The sequence below is a fragment of the Carcharhinus amblyrhynchos genome, chromosome 2 (assembly GCF_965287045.1).
Source record: "Carcharhinus amblyrhynchos chromosome 2, sCarAmb.v2.hapA, whole genome shotgun sequence".
NCBI classification, from domain to species: Eukaryota; Metazoa; Chordata; class Chondrichthyes; order Carcharhiniformes; family Carcharhinidae; genus Carcharhinus; species Carcharhinus amblyrhynchos.
Window position 1 is genome coordinate 130,385,670 of NC_137325.1, and position 15,554 is coordinate 130,401,223.

Here is a 15,554-nt window from a genome sequence, read left to right on the forward strand (position 1 = left end):
CCTGCTACCAGCATGAAATTGAATGGGCACAAGTTAATTACGTGTTGTCATTCCTGTATCTGTTTTCTGGGGCTATCCAATTTATTTCCCCTTAGATCTATCAGGAAACATGGACCTGGGGTTAGTATTTCGAAGTGATGTGGGTGCATCAAAAATATTGCTGCTGAAAAGGTTCAAAGAGAGGAATACTCGAACACATATAACAAAACATGGAAAATATGAAAAGACAGCTCACAATTGACAGAGCATCAAGGCATTGATTTGTGCTTCTCCCAGGGTAATACTTCTGCCATATTTGTTGCCTTTTCTCACTTTGTTGTAACAAAGCCTAAAGAAGAATATTTTACTTGTTTGGTGCCTTAAAAGAGCAGCCTAAAGAAGAATAGATTTAGTGGAGTTCTAATTGATTGAGTGGGAGTGGCACCATTTTGATATCCCTATCAGGTTGATATTGCATTGTGCTAATTTCACAAATGTGTAACCTATTTAAAATAATTGCGTTAGCGCTTCATTAAAACAGTAGAAAGGGAAATTTCAGGTGAGAACATTGCTTTCTGAAAAATTATGCAGCAACGTTATTGCAAAAACAAATTATGATTTTACTAAATGGGAAAATATTTTGATATATGTCAAAATCTTTATTATTCCCATGCAATAATTCAACTCACTGACAGCCGTAGTTCCAATTCAGCTTCATGTTAGCCGCCAGTCTCTGTTCATATTCTCTCTTTCTTCACCTCTCATAATTGTTCTTTCCACGTCCTCACTGAACTTTCTATATTCAGCCTCGTTCTCACTTGTGTTATCAAACTAGCATCTGTCATATGCTATAGAGGGAATAGAGGGATACAAACGGATAGTCTAGTTAGGAACATATGATCAGTGCAGGCTTGGAGGGCCGAAGGGCCTGTTCCTGTGCTGCATTGTTCTTTCTTTCTCTTTGTTCTTTGAACACTTTTTTTTCTCTGCTTTAGCTTAGTCTATCTCTTTCCTCACCTTGAAAGATCTGGTTTTGGTTACTCAATCTTAACCCCTCATGGGAATTGATTTTGACTTGACCTAAACCATCTCCGCATTAATGGCAGCTCATTGTTTGATTTTGCCTGACTGATTCCAATTTACCCAGGACAGATTCTCAATCATTTAAATTGGCCCTTTTCCAATCCAAAGATGTGCCAGTTAGTGGATTATCCATGGTAAACATGTAGGGGTTATGGGGATAGACTGGACTATGGGCATGGGTAAGATACTATGTCAAATGGCTTCTTTTTGCACTATAGGAATGCTATTTGTTTGATAGCAATTTGCCTGCCTGATTCCAATTTCCAATCAGGACGGATTCGTTCTCAACTATTGAAATCAACCCTTTTCCTGTTACAAATCTTTACTCTAAGTGGCTTTTTGTCCCGTTCCAAAGTTAAATCTTAAAACATTAAGATAATTGTTTCTGAATACTCCCTGACTGACTCAATCCAGTTAACAAACCTCATTCTCCACAACCAAATCCAGCAATGCTTCCTTTCTCTTCAGACTAGAAACATACCAATTAAGAAAATTCACCAGAACATGTTTCGGGAACTTCTCTCTCTGTCCTAATCCTTTATACTATTGCCATCCAATCCTACATTAGGGTAATTGTAATTTGTCACTATCATAACACTATAGTTATTGCAAATCTCTGCAGCTTTCCCTGCATTTTTAATCCTCTGTATATTTCCCACAAATTAGTGATCTATAGGGTGGAATTTTCCTGTCCCACTTGCCAAGGGAATCATTGCAGGCGGGATACAGAACATGCAAAGGTCCATTGACCTTGGGCAGGATTTTCCAGTCTTGGGGCAAGAGTGGCTGGAAAATCCTGTCCATAGAATATATTCAGTTGGGCAGCACTATGGCACAGCGGTTAGCACTGCTACTTCACAGCAATGCTAACCACTGTGCCACTGGGTTCAATTCCGGCCTCAGGTAACTGTCTGTGTGAAGTTTGCACCTTGTCCCCATGGGTTTCCTCCAGGTGCTCCCGTTCCCTCCCATACTCCAAAGATGTGCGGGTTAGGTTGATTGGCCATGCTAAATTGCCCCCTAGGGGATTAGTAGGATAAATACGTGGGACTCCGGGGATAGGGCTTGGGTGGGATTGTTGTTGGTGCAGCCTCAATGGGCTAAATGATCTCCTTCTCCACTGTTGGGATTCTATGATGCTATGACAATGGCACTTCTATTGTTTCTTAACTTCAACCAAATAGATTCTGTCTTTATCCCCCAGGCATTTACATTCTCCATCACCATTGCACAGTGGCAGCAGTATGTACTATCTACAAGATACACTGCAGCAACTCACCAAAGCTCCTTCAACAGCACCTTCTAAATCTGTGACCTCTACCACCTGGAACGATGAGATGCAGCACTTACCACTACTTCCAAGTTCCTCTCCAAGCTACATGTCACCCTGCCTTGGAACTAAAATTTAAAGTCTAGTATTTATTTATTGGTGTCACAAGTAAGCTAATATTAATACTGCAAAGAAGTTACTGCAAAAATCCCCTAGTTGCTACACTCTAGCAGCTGTTCAGGTACACTGAGGGAGAATTTAGCACGGTCAATTCACCTAACCAGCACATCTTTCGGTTTGTGGGAGGAAGTCAAAGCACCTGGAAGAAACCCATGCAGACATGGGGAGAATATGTAGCGTCTGCACAGACAGTGACAAAGCCGGGAATTGAACCTGGGTTCCTGGTACTGTAAGACAGCTGTGCTAACCACTGTGCCACAGTACTGCTCTACTATGGTGTAAACCGGGGGCGTAGGTGTGGAGGTGGGCCAGTTAGACGGGCCACAGCTTCTAACATTATTTAAAGAATCCCTAATCCTTGCCCACCATCCCTTTCACCATCCCCCCCAGCTATTTCCCATTCCATCCCATGCCTTTCATGTTCTCTGTGCCTCTCCCATGTCACCTCACATTTCCTCATGCCACATCTTGTCACCTCCATGCCCTCCATATTTTTGACATAGCCACTCCCAAGTGCGCACTATATACAGTTCTCAGGAGCCACACAATAGCCGTGAGAATCGCAATCATTGGAAAAACATTAAACCTTAAACAATCAACAAGAACTGTATATTCAAATTCATGATCATTGTTATGGGATCAAAAAGCATGAGTGAAACAAAAGTTGTAATACTTTGAATGCTTATTAGGTTTATAAACAAAAAGAGACCACATCAAAGATATTCTGAGGATGGCATTGTGGTTAGCTCTGCGACCTCACAGTGCCAGGGACCCAGGTTCGATGCCTGGCTTGGGTCACTGTTTGTGCGGAATCTTCACGTCCTCCCCTTGTCTGTGTGGGCTTCCTTCGCTTTCCTCCTGTCTGAAAGACATGCTGGTTAGGTGCATTGGCCATGCTAAATTCTCCCTTAGTGTATCCAAACAGTATGCCAACTAGGGAATTTTCACAGTAACTTCATTACAGTGCTAATGTGAGCCTACTTGTGACACTAATAAATAAATTTTAAATTATTTTAGAGGCTTTTAACATGTTTCAATACATAGAACCACAGAAATGATACAACACAAAAGCTGACCATTTGGCCCATTCTATCCATGCTGACCCAAAGACACCCAACTGCCCTTTTTAATTCCATCTTCCTGCACAAGGCCCCATAGCCCTGCAACCTAGAGCATATAAGGTGCAGATCTGGGTATTTTTAAATGAGTTTAGGGTCTCTGCCTCCACCATTAACTCAAGCAATGAATTCCAGATCCCCACTACCCTCTGCATATAAAGGTCTTTCCTCAAGTCTTCTCTAATCTTTCTGCAACTTAGCTTCCACCTGTGTGGTACTTTCCATTACATTGAGTGGAAAGGAAAATATAAGATTTCACTTATAATTTTCTGATTTACAGCAGCCGCAGTTTGGGTTCTCATGGTGAATAAAGATTCAGATGATTGACTTACATACTAATGCACAATAGCAATATATAGGCTGGAATCTTACCACTGTTCATGCTGGTGGGCTTTCCAATCCCACCGCAGTGAACAGATATTTGACTGACTGCCCAATTTTCTGACCTCGCTGCAGTGGGAGCATGGCATGGAAGGGCAGTAAGATTGAGCCCATGGAAGTTGACCATAAGACTACATTAGGCATTTTGGGAGTAGATAGATAGGGGCTAACAATGACCATAAACTCAAGCACTCCTACACTTTAAAAGCATAATATCGCAGATGCTGGCACCTGAAACAAAAACAGAATATGCTGGAAAATCTCAGCAGATCTGACAGCATCTGTGGAGAGAGAATAGATAGCCTTTCAGGCCCTTTGCTGCAGTGAAGTCAGCCAAATCTCCATCCAGACTTGAAACGTTGGCTCTGTTCTCTCTCTACAGATGCTATCAGACCTGCTGAGATTTGTCAACATTTTCTGTTTTCCATTGTACAATTTGGGGCTGCACAGTGGTTAGCACTGCTACTCACAGTGCCAGGGACCCAGGTTCAATCCGGGCCTTGTGTCACTGTATGGAGTCTGCATGTTCTCCCCATGTCTGCGTGGATTTCCCCCCGGGTGCTCTGGTTTCCTTTCACAGACCAAAGATGTGTGAGTTAGGTTAATTAGCCATCAAAATTAATCTGAGTGTCAGGGGGCTTAGCAGAGTAAATGAGTGTTACAGGAATAGGGCCTGGGTGGGATTGTGGTCAGTACAGGTTTGATGTGCTGAATGGCCCCCTTCTGTATTGCAGGGATTCTATGATTTGCTTGCTTGAACTCACTTTCACTTATGGTGCTTGTTGAGTGTCCATCTCATGCAATGTTTAAACGAAGTTTACCACCACTTTGGGCTGCATTCTCAAGCACCCTGACTCAAATTCAGTTCCATCCTGTTGAGCCAGGGCCATGAGCCAGCTGCACACTGTACACAGGAATTTCTTACAAGTTTTGTTTTAAATTTGTCTTCCATTATTATTAATAATGGTTCTGAAGAATTGATAACCTCTGGACTGAGCAGAAATGGGTCCATAATATCAAAGCAAAATCGTGTGAATGCTGGAAATCTGCATTCTCTGCAAGTCTGTCAGCATTTGTGGAGAGAGTCAATGGAGTTAAATCAGGAGCCCATGTTCACCATCTGCGAGGATGCTGATGGGGGCTCAAAATCTGGAAGTTGCAGTTTCATGGTGGGTGTGGGTGTGGGGGTGGGGGGGGGACGGAATGGGAATTCATTCACATTAAGTTGTGGTCAGGACGGAGGAGCAGGGGATGCCGATGATGTCCTTTCAGTGGGAAGAGAAGGGGAAGAAGGTGCCGATGATCATCGGGTGGAGATGGAGGAGAAGATGCCAATGATAGGGGTGGGGGGGTGGGGTCAGGGGAGAAGGTGCTGATGATGTGGGTGGAGGGAAGGAGAAGGGTGCCAATGATTATGGGTGTATAGGGAGAATAGATGCCGATGATGGGAGTTGGGGGGGTAAAGGGAGAAGGGGCTGGTGATATGGGAGAAGGTGCCATTGATGGGGGGGTGGGGGGGGGGCGGAGAAGGAGAAGGGTGCTGATGATCATGAGGTGTGTAAGGGGAGTCAGTGCTGATGATCAGGTGGGGGATTGGGTTAAAAAAGTGCCAATGATTGGGAATGGGGAAGGGGGCCCTGAGAACACTATGGTGGACTGGGGAAAGAGGTTTATTCTTGTTCTGATTGGGGTGTCCTTTAAAGATAGCGCCCCGATATCTTAGCGGTCAGATTTTGCCAGCGGTTCCCCTGGCTACCAGCAAGAGTGGAGAACTTGGCACTCAGCCATATTTCCATTCACTGCAGTAGGGCTGGAGAATCCCAGCCGCGGGCGAGGCTGGAGGATCCGGCCCCAGTTTTCTCACCAGAAATGACACTCTGCCGTGTTTCTGGTAAGATTTTGCCCAGTGTTTCAAGTTCATGTGATTTCTTTAGGTCATTTTTCCAGCAATTTCTGTTCTTATTTAGATCCAGGTCCAAGTGGTACAATTAACAATTATGAAATACTAGCCAGCAAAAGAATTTAAATTCACATCAAACCTTTCTGATTTGGTCAAAACCCACAGTAGAATATAACGCCTGACCATATTGATGTAAGTGATCATTTTGTTCAAAGCTTCCTTGTGCTCCGTTCCTACCCCCGCCTGCTTGGTATCTGCCCTTTGTTCTAAGCACCCTATGGGTATTTGCCTTATGATGAAAAATGCAGCGTAAACAGTCTTGTTAGGATTGATTTCTATAGCAAATGACAGATAGGCTGGCGATAAATAAACTAAAAGTCACCTGTCAGCTTTTCAAGCACTAATCAGAATTTCTGGATTACTGTCAGTGAAACCAGGGATTTTTGCCAAATTTCTTTTGACGGGCATTGTGTGTTTGAGGAAAGTCACCAGAGATGAATTTTGTCAGCTGGCTAGATCTGTTTATTAGTTGGATTATTTAATATTTATGGATACAGTTTCTTCACCTGAAGCTGGAGTGCGATGACTGCCAAGTTCAGACAAAACCGTTGCACCCAAATATTTGTTCAGTCTGTTCATCTAGAGATTTGCTCAGTCAATCAGGCAGCTAATTAGGTTCACTCACTCTCTGAGTTCCCAAACCCGAGCTATTCTCTGCATTGTATGTGGGATCTATACAGCTCCTCTCCCTTGCTGTTTAATTCCAACCATCGTACTGAGACCCGACCGTGGATTTGGATGAGGGGGGAAGGGGTGGATGATGAGGAATATTTGGTCCTTTGTCTGCCCCTTCTGTCTGGAATCAGCACATCCTTGCATTTGTGCTGTCCTCAGCAGCACCCCCCCCCACCCCCCACCAAGTATTTGACTCTGTTATCATTCACCATTGAAGTGTTGTACTCCACTTAGTTAAGGGTGTTAAGGACCTTTCTTTAGTTAACATTGTCAGTGACCTCGGTGAAGCAAGCAATAGTAGAATTGTTTATTCCTGGAGGCTGTTGCAAAATTTGCAATTAATTTCTGACTCAGGAAATCCTTATTCCTCGGGGAGGTGCAGCCAGTCACTCAGCATTCAGTGAGTATTCCATCTGTAAGCACGCTGTTAAAAGCTTCACGATGAAACTGTATCCTTGAGCGAGCTGTTCTCCAGAACTGGCCACTGCTGAATGCAATTAGCAACTTTTGGGTGCAGAAAACCTACCATAATTTTCTGAATATATAATATACACCCAAATATAATACACACTCCAATTTTCATAAACAAAGCCTTAAATTTGCCTTAAACATGATACGCACTGAGACTTTTGGAATACTTATTAGTGACAAATGTATGAGCAAACTGGGCTAATCTAAATCTTCATAGTGCCAGGGACCTGGGTTCAATTGCTGGCCTGGGTCAGTCCTGTGTGGAGTTTGCACATCCTCCCTGTGTCTGTGTGGGTTTCCTCTGGGTGCTCCAGTTTCTTCCCACAGTCTGAGAGATGTGTGGGTTAGGTGCATTGACCTGCACAGGCGCTGGAGTGTGGTGACTCGGGGAATTTCACAGTAACTTCATTGCAGGGTTAACGTGAGCCTACTTGTGACTAATAAATAAACTTTCTAAGACTTATCCTAGCTTGCTGAACAGTCAGCTCTCATATCCATGTAAAATGTGCAATACTCAAGTAGACTGAATGAGCCAACAGCACTCATCGATTGATTTAATGTTTATAGACCACCAAACTGTAGTGGTCACGTGGGGCATGGTATTAATCGATTGATGGAAATATCCATCTGGTTCACTAATGTTTTTGGGGAAGGAAATCTGCAGTCCTTACCTGATCTGGCCTACATGTGACTCCAAAGCCACAGCAATATAATTGACTCTCAACTGCCTTCCAAGAGCAACTAGGGATAGGCAAGAGGGGAGATCCCTTTACAATTTATAAAATATTTAAAGGGCTAGACAGGATCGATGCAGATGAGATGTTTCCTCTGGAGACACGATTTCAAAATAAGGGCCAAATCATCAGGACTGAAATGAGGTGAATTCTTTTTTACTCAGATGATTGTGAATCTCTGGAATTCTCTAACCAGAGGGCTGTGGAAGCTTTGTTACTGATATGTTTAAACCAAAGATTAACCGATTTCCAATGACATAAAGGGCTATGAAGATTGCCTGGGAAAAAGGATAGTCAGCTATGATCGTATTGAATGGTGGAGTAAGTTCAATGGGCTGAATGGCCTGTTCCTACTACTATGTTCCTATATAATGTGCAGGTTAAGATGTGCAGGTTAGGTGGATTAGCCATGGGGAAATATGTAGGATTACAGGGATAGGGCAGGGTTGAGGGCCAGGTTACAAGGACTTGATGGTTTAGATGGCCTCTTCTGCACTGTAGGGATTCGCTGATTCCATGAATGAACCTTGCAAAATGTAAACAAGTTTCTCAGAGCAGCAAGCAAATCTTTTTACTTATATTTTGACTTAAAAAATGTTAACATGGCAAAGAAAAATGTTACACAAGAGCCTACAAATGTATCCCAAATATGCCCTTAGAAACAAGATGTTTTTAAAAAATGCAGCTGAAATACAACATTTGTAGTAGGTATGTATTCTCATCCCTGCTAGCAAATAATATCCAATAATAATACTATAATGGTACTGTCATTCAAAATGCATCTGGAAAAGATACTCTTGACTGTATGAAATTGGTCCTAAATTAGTCAGGCAAAATGTCCAGCAGAGATTTGGTGGGGTTAGTTTTACACCTCCTTGCTCAGCCCCTCTTAATTGTCTTTTCCACTAACTTCAATTACTGGTGAGGTGATGGCCTAGTGGCATTATTGCTAGATTCTTAATTCAGAAGCTCAACCAATGTTCTGGAAATTAGGATTCGAATCCTGCCACGGCAGAAAAATATTTGGAATTAAGAATCTACTGATGGCCATGAAATCATTGTCAATTGTCAGAAAAACCCATCTGATTCACTATTGTCCCTCAGGGAAGGAAATCTGCCATCCTTACCTCATTTGGCCGACATGTGACTCCAGCAATGAAGTTGACTATCAAGTGCCCTCAGACAACTAGGCATGGGCAATAAATGCTGACCCAATCAGTGACACCCATGTCCCAAAATGAATGCTAAAAAATATGCGCATCATTCCAATGCTAGTTTCAATCCTTAAAAAAAAGTCTGAAACTAAAGATTTGTACCAATCCCAGTTCTACAACTGTCCTGCCCGCCACCCCCCCCCCCGCAACTTCCCCCACCACTCATCCCACGCTTCTGACGTTTCCGTGCACATTTTAATACTTTTTAATACTTTTCCTCTTCTAGTGTTTATCTATTCCCATCTAAATTCCATGATTTATTCAGCTTTGGCTATAAGCCAATTGTAATTATGACATTCCTTATTCTTATCTTCCCTTGAACGAGAAATAAAAACAAATCATTTTGTTATGCCTTGAGTGCTAATTCTACCAATGTGGGCAATTCTTAACTGACCATTTTTAACCAGTGAAAATAATCTTAAATTTTATGCACTCTCAAATCTTTTGCAATTTTGTTTTGAAAACTTCCATTAAATTCTTTTCAACCTTCCTGATCTTATGGATACAGTGCTAGTTTTTAAGTTGCTGATTTCTGGTATTGTCCAGGTAAATACATGTTGCATCTTTTTCAAAGCTATAGTGTCTTCTCTATATTGAAATATTTAGGTTAGGTTAGTAAGGTTAGTAAGGCACGACCTACCCGCCACAAAACCATGCTGACTATCTCCAATCAATTCTTTACTCTCCAAATAACTATAAATCCTATCCCGAATAATTTTTTCTAAAACCTTGCCCACAACAGAAGTGAGACTCACCGGTCTATAATTCCCGGGGAAGTCTCTGTTCCCCTTCTTAAACAATGGGACAACATTCGCTAACCTCCAATCTTCTGGTACTATACCAGAGGCCAATGACGACCTGAAGATCAGAGCCAGAGGCTCTGCAATCACTTCTCTTGCCTCCCAGAGAATCCTGGGGTAAATCCCATCCGGACCAGGGGACTTATCTATTTTCAGACCCTCCAGAATATCTAGCACATCCTCCTTATCAACTGCAACACTGTCAATTCTACTCCCCTGCAATCCAGTGTCCTCCTCAGCTATATCCATGTCCCCTTGCGTGAACACCGAAGAGAAATATTGGTTCAATGCCTCTCCAATCTCCTCCGGTTCCACACATAACTTCCCTCTGCTGTCTATAACTGGCCCTAATCTTGCCCTAACCAACCTTCTGTTCTTAACATACCTATAGAACGCCTTAGGATTCTCCTTAATCCTATCAGCCAAAGTCTTCTCATGTCCTCTTTTAGCCCTTCTTAGCTCACTCTTCAACTCCCTCCTAGCCAATCTAAAGTTTTCTAGTGCACTACCCGAGCCCTCACGTCTCATCCGAACATAAGCCTCCTTTTTCCTCTTAACCAACGAAAAAACTTTTTTGGTGCACCACGGTTCCCTAGCCCTACCAATTCCTCCTTGCCTGACAGGGACATACCTATCACGGACTCGCAGTAGCTGCTCCTTGAAAAAACTCCACATTTCAGACGTTCCCAGTCCCTGTAATCTCCTAGTCCAACCTATGCTTCCTAATTCTCTCCTAATAGCCTCATAATTACCCTTCCCCCAGCTAAAACCACTAGCCCGAGGTTCATTCCTATCCCTTTCCATCACTAAGGTGAACGTAACCGAATTGTGGTCACTATCACCAAAATGCACACCAACTTCTAAGTCTAGCACCTGGTCTGGCTCATTTCCCAGCACCAAATCCAATATAGCCTCACCTCTAGTTGGCCTATCTACATACTGAGTCAAAAAACCTTCCTGCACACTTTGTACAAAAACTGACCCCTCTAACGAGCTAGAGCTATAACAATTCCAATCAATATTAGTAAAGTTAAAATCCCCCATAACAATTACCCTATTACTTTCACTCCTAACCAGGATCGTCTCTGCAATCCTTTCCTCAACCTCTCTAGAACTTTTAGGAGGTCTATAAAAGACTCCCAACAGGGTGACCTCTCCTCTCCTAAAGTACAACAATGATCTAATGTCACCAAAGAGAGAAAATGCTGGAAAATCTCAGCAGGTCTGGCATCATCTGTAAGGAGAGAAAAGAGCTGATGTCTCAAATCCAAATGACCCTTTGTCAAAGCTGTCAATTTTGACAAAGGGTCATCTGAACTCCAAACGTCAGCTCTTTTCTCTCTTTGCAGATGCTGCCAGATCTGCTGAGATTTTCCAGCATTTTCTCTTTTGGTTTCAGATTCCAGCATCTTCAGTAATTTGCTTTTATCCAATAATCTAATGTCACCTCTGTTTTCACATCCATTTTCCCTACTGGGTGCCAAGGGTGGCCTCAAAATTCCAAAAAGGCAATCTTGGCTAGTGTGCAGTACCAGTGCAGCTGTTTGGAAGCTCAATAGTCCAGCAAGTGTTCTCCCTTAGCTACACATGGCTAAACACACATTATTATTATTTTTTATTAGCATCACAAGTAGGCTTACTTTGACACTGCGATGAAGTTACTGTGAAAATCCCCTAAGCGGCAGCAAGGATTCCCCTCAGCCATTGCTATTTAGAGGGACCGTCAATTACTTGCAGATAAATTGATGGTTGATTTCTACTGGTGCTTGTTACGATTGTAGAATTGAATCTGCAGGGAGTGACAAGGCAGGTGCAGAAGGACTTTGTCCTTGATTTCAAATCATCTGCTTGAACCAATTGCTTTTAGATGTATTACAATAGCAGGCAATCCATTTTGAGGGAATGCAGCTTGACAGGGGGAATAATCAGAGAAGATACAGAACAGAGCAAACTGTTGGAAGAGCGAGGAGGAGACAGAAAAGAGCAGAAGTGTTCGCGACAGGATATCTCAGCCAATATTCGTCCATGGTGTTCAATTCTCTGACCTGAACCTTAGCAAGGAACAATATGCAGGATGTTTGCTCTTTAGTAAGGGCAGGCTCATTGTAATATGCCACCTGATGCCACAAACTCAGGACAGGGTGAGGACCACATTGCTAGTGGCTGTGATGTTTGACAACGTCGCTGGCTCTTCCTAGGATAGAATTGGAGATATTTGCAACATCTCACAATTAGCTGTGCGCTGCTGCATAAGAAAGGTCACCAATGCTCTGTTTTTCAAAGAGAGTTGACTGTATTAACACACGGTTTTGCGAGGATTGCAAGCTTCCCCATGATGCGGGGAGCCATTGACTGCGTACTCTTTACTTAGCAGGTGGTGCATTTCAGAGCTGAAATGGACTGCAACTGAGAGGGTTCCATACCCTCAATAGTCAGCTGGTGTGCAAACATACTCAGCACATCATGAAGTTCAATGTTAAGTGTCCTGGCAGTAGTCAAAGTGCCTTCATTCTGTGGTAGCCAGCTGGGAGATTTGCATCTGAGCTACTATGCCAAACCTAGAGAGACTACTGGCTGGATGGCAAGGGTGATCATGTGGCTAGTGATTCCAGTACATGATCCACGCTCACATGTTTATATTGTGCATACAATGAAAGTCATGCTATTGCACTAAATGTGCCAAGGCATGCTGTCGCTCAACAACACTGTGCTCACCGGCTACACACTGCAGTGTTGTTAATTAGCACAGTAGGCTGCACAAAGTTGGCATGGTGCCTGCATTGGAAGCAACAGGCTTGGGTTAATCCTTCAGTGCGATCCCTGCGCCTGTTCTCAGGGGCTTTTAACTTTACAGAGGCACTCAGTAGATTCGAATTTTCCTGGTATTTCAAAAATTTAATTCTCTGTAAGTATGAAGAAGTCATTTAAATTTTGCCTCCAGAATTGAACGAAACAAAGTTCCCCCACCTGACCCACATGTGATCCGCTCTTGCATTGAGGTCACAAGTCTTTTTCCGTAAGCGTTGTAAAATTTGTTCTGACATGGACTCTCTGGCTTGACTCTCATTTTCGATGGGTGGGACAGCCGGTGGGTGGGGATGGAGAATCCAACAAAAGTTCCCAAGTGGCTTTTGTGCCGGTGGGATTTCCCGTTCCCGTTGTCCTCGCCTCTTGCCAATGGGTTCCAGCCACGAAAGGTCAGAAACTCCATCTCCATACATCACCATCTAATCATCTGGTTTCCCTGCTGTATTATCCCCCGACATGTGTGTTGGGGGAGGAGCTTCCCTGTTTTTTGTGTTGGGGGAGGTGGTCTCTGAGTCCGTGTGGGGGAGATCCTTATTTTTATTTTTTAGATTGGGGCACCCTTTAAAAACGGTGGTCCAAATCACTTGAAGGCCCAGGACACTGGTGCCAACGTGGGATCACGGGACATACCTGCAGCATCGCTTCTCGGCCTTTTGGCTAAGATCAAGTGTAGTATTGACATGCTGCACTTGGTTGAAGTCATTAGGTTACATTTCAGCTTCATTTGAAGCAATTTTTTAAAGCGGCATCTCGGCCTTTTGGCTAAGATGCGAATAAGATCAAGCCCTGGAGGAGGAGCTACACCTACTCCAATCAGCTTGGATCATGTAGATCAAGCCCAAGACAGGAGGTGAGAGCCCTGTCTTGTCAGCTTCGATCGGGAATGTCCCAACTTGTTGGGACTCTGAATTGGGTTTAATTTGACTTGATTGGATTGGAATAAAGTTTAAAAAAAAACTGTGTTTCAAAAACTCTGGCAAGAAAAGCCAGCAACGGAGGCAGCACGCCGCTATTCCCACCTGAGGTGACACTTAGTTAGAAAATGAGAGAACTCCGCCTTGTACCATTCTGATTGGTGGTGGGTCATGAGGGTGGATGGGTCAGACAAGCAATGACAGAAGCTCAGGAGATCATGTGGTGAAACCTTGTGGGTGAAACATGCAATTAGAGTTGTCAGCCCTGTTGATCTCCTGAAACTTGCAAGAAAATTTGCAGAATATTCTTCTGGTTGGGACGTTGAATCTATCTGTCAAATTAGTTTATAATCATAGAATACCTACAGTGCAGAAGGAGGCCACGGAGTCTGCATTGAGCACAAGCCCACCCAGGTCGAATTCTGTAACCCCACATATTTTCCCTGCTAATCCCCTGACACTAGGGTCAATTTATTATGACCAATCAACCTAACCCACACATGTTTGGACTGCAGGAGGAAGCCAAAGGAAGCCCACACAGACGCAGGGAAAATGTACAAACTCCAGACATAAAGTGACCCGAGGCCGGAATTGAACTGGGGTCCCTGGAGCTGTGAGGCAGCAGTGCTAACCACTGTGCCACCGTGCCACCCTTAAGCGCTGATGTTGAAGTTTCCTTGGCCCTATTTGAAGCTGACGAGGGAGGTCTCCCCAATTTTTGTCCAAAATTCCTCCCTTAACCCATTCAAACAAGAATCAGAATATCTTGTTATTTATGTCATTGTTGATTGCGGGATCTTGCAGTGCATTTTCCTTGTCTGTATGACCACGTTCACCGGACTTCAGACTAATTCATTTATGAGTCATGTTTGAGATCTTTCTGCGACACATATCAAGTCCTTCTCTCCATCCATTGTTCCCTCCCTCCTTATTTCCTCATATTTTTTCAGAAATTCACTGTTATGCTTAATAGAGTTCACCAAAGCAGAGAATCAGTGTGGTTTGTGAAATATTTGATCTTCTAGGCTTACAACCGAACATAAACATAAACCAGAAACAGGCCATTCAGTCCAACTAGACCATGCTTTACAAAATCCTCTTCTCACCCCTCTTAATTTATCCTATCAGACCATAAATAAGGTCAGAGGAAATCGGAATAGGAATAGGCTGTTTGGCCCCCTTGAGCCTGTTCTGCCATTCAATAGGATCATGATATTCCTAATCTGATATTCCTCACGTCCACTTTCCTGCCCTTTCCCATAATGCTTGATTCCCTTACTGATCAAAAATCTATCAATCTCAACCTTAAATGTACACAAAGACTCCATTCTACAGCTCTCAGTGGCAAAGAATTCCAACGATTCATAACGCGCTCAGAGAAGAAATTCTTCCCCATCTTGATCTTAACGAGGCACCTCTTTATTCTGAGGCCACGTTGAGGGGCGGCACGGTAGCCTCAGAGCCAGGGGCTCAGGTTCAATTCGGGCCTTGGGTGACTGTGTGGCGTTTGCATGTTCTCCCCGTGTCTGTGTGGGCTTCCTCCAGCTTCCTCCCACAGTCCAAAGATGCGTGGATTAGGTTGATTGGCCATGCTAAATTGACCCTAGTGTCAGGGGAATTAACTGGGTAAATGTGTGGGGTTCTGGGAATAGGGGCTGGATGGGATTGTAGTCAGTACAGACTGGATAGGCAGAATAGCCTCCTTCTGTACTATAGGGATTCTATGAGACTATGCCCTCTGGTCCTAGACTCTTCCATGAGGGAAACATCCTCTCAGCACTTACGCTGTCATGCTCCTAAAGAACGCTTGGAGAAAACCTCTCATTCTTCTAAATTCCAATGAGTGGAGCGCCTATCTGGTTAATCTTTCCTCATAAGACAATCCTAGTGAACCTTCGCTGAACTGCCTCCAAACTTTCCTTAAATACGGGGACCTAAACTGCTCACAGTACTCCAGGATATGGCCT

At 43.5% G+C, this 15,554-nt stretch overlaps 1 protein-coding gene and 1 non-coding gene across 2 annotated transcripts in view; both read left to right on the forward strand.

The window, feature by feature from the left end:
- ptprn2 (protein tyrosine phosphatase receptor type N2) overlaps positions 1–15,554 on the forward strand; it is an 891,364-nt gene that overhangs the window by 568,262 nt on the left and 307,548 nt on the right. The gene's annotated exons all lie outside the window — the stretch shown is intronic.
- On the forward strand, positions 13,311–13,502 carry LOC145362352 (U2 spliceosomal RNA). The gene has a single exon (XR_013889980.1). It is a non-coding gene; the product is annotated as a U2 spliceosomal RNA (small nuclear RNA).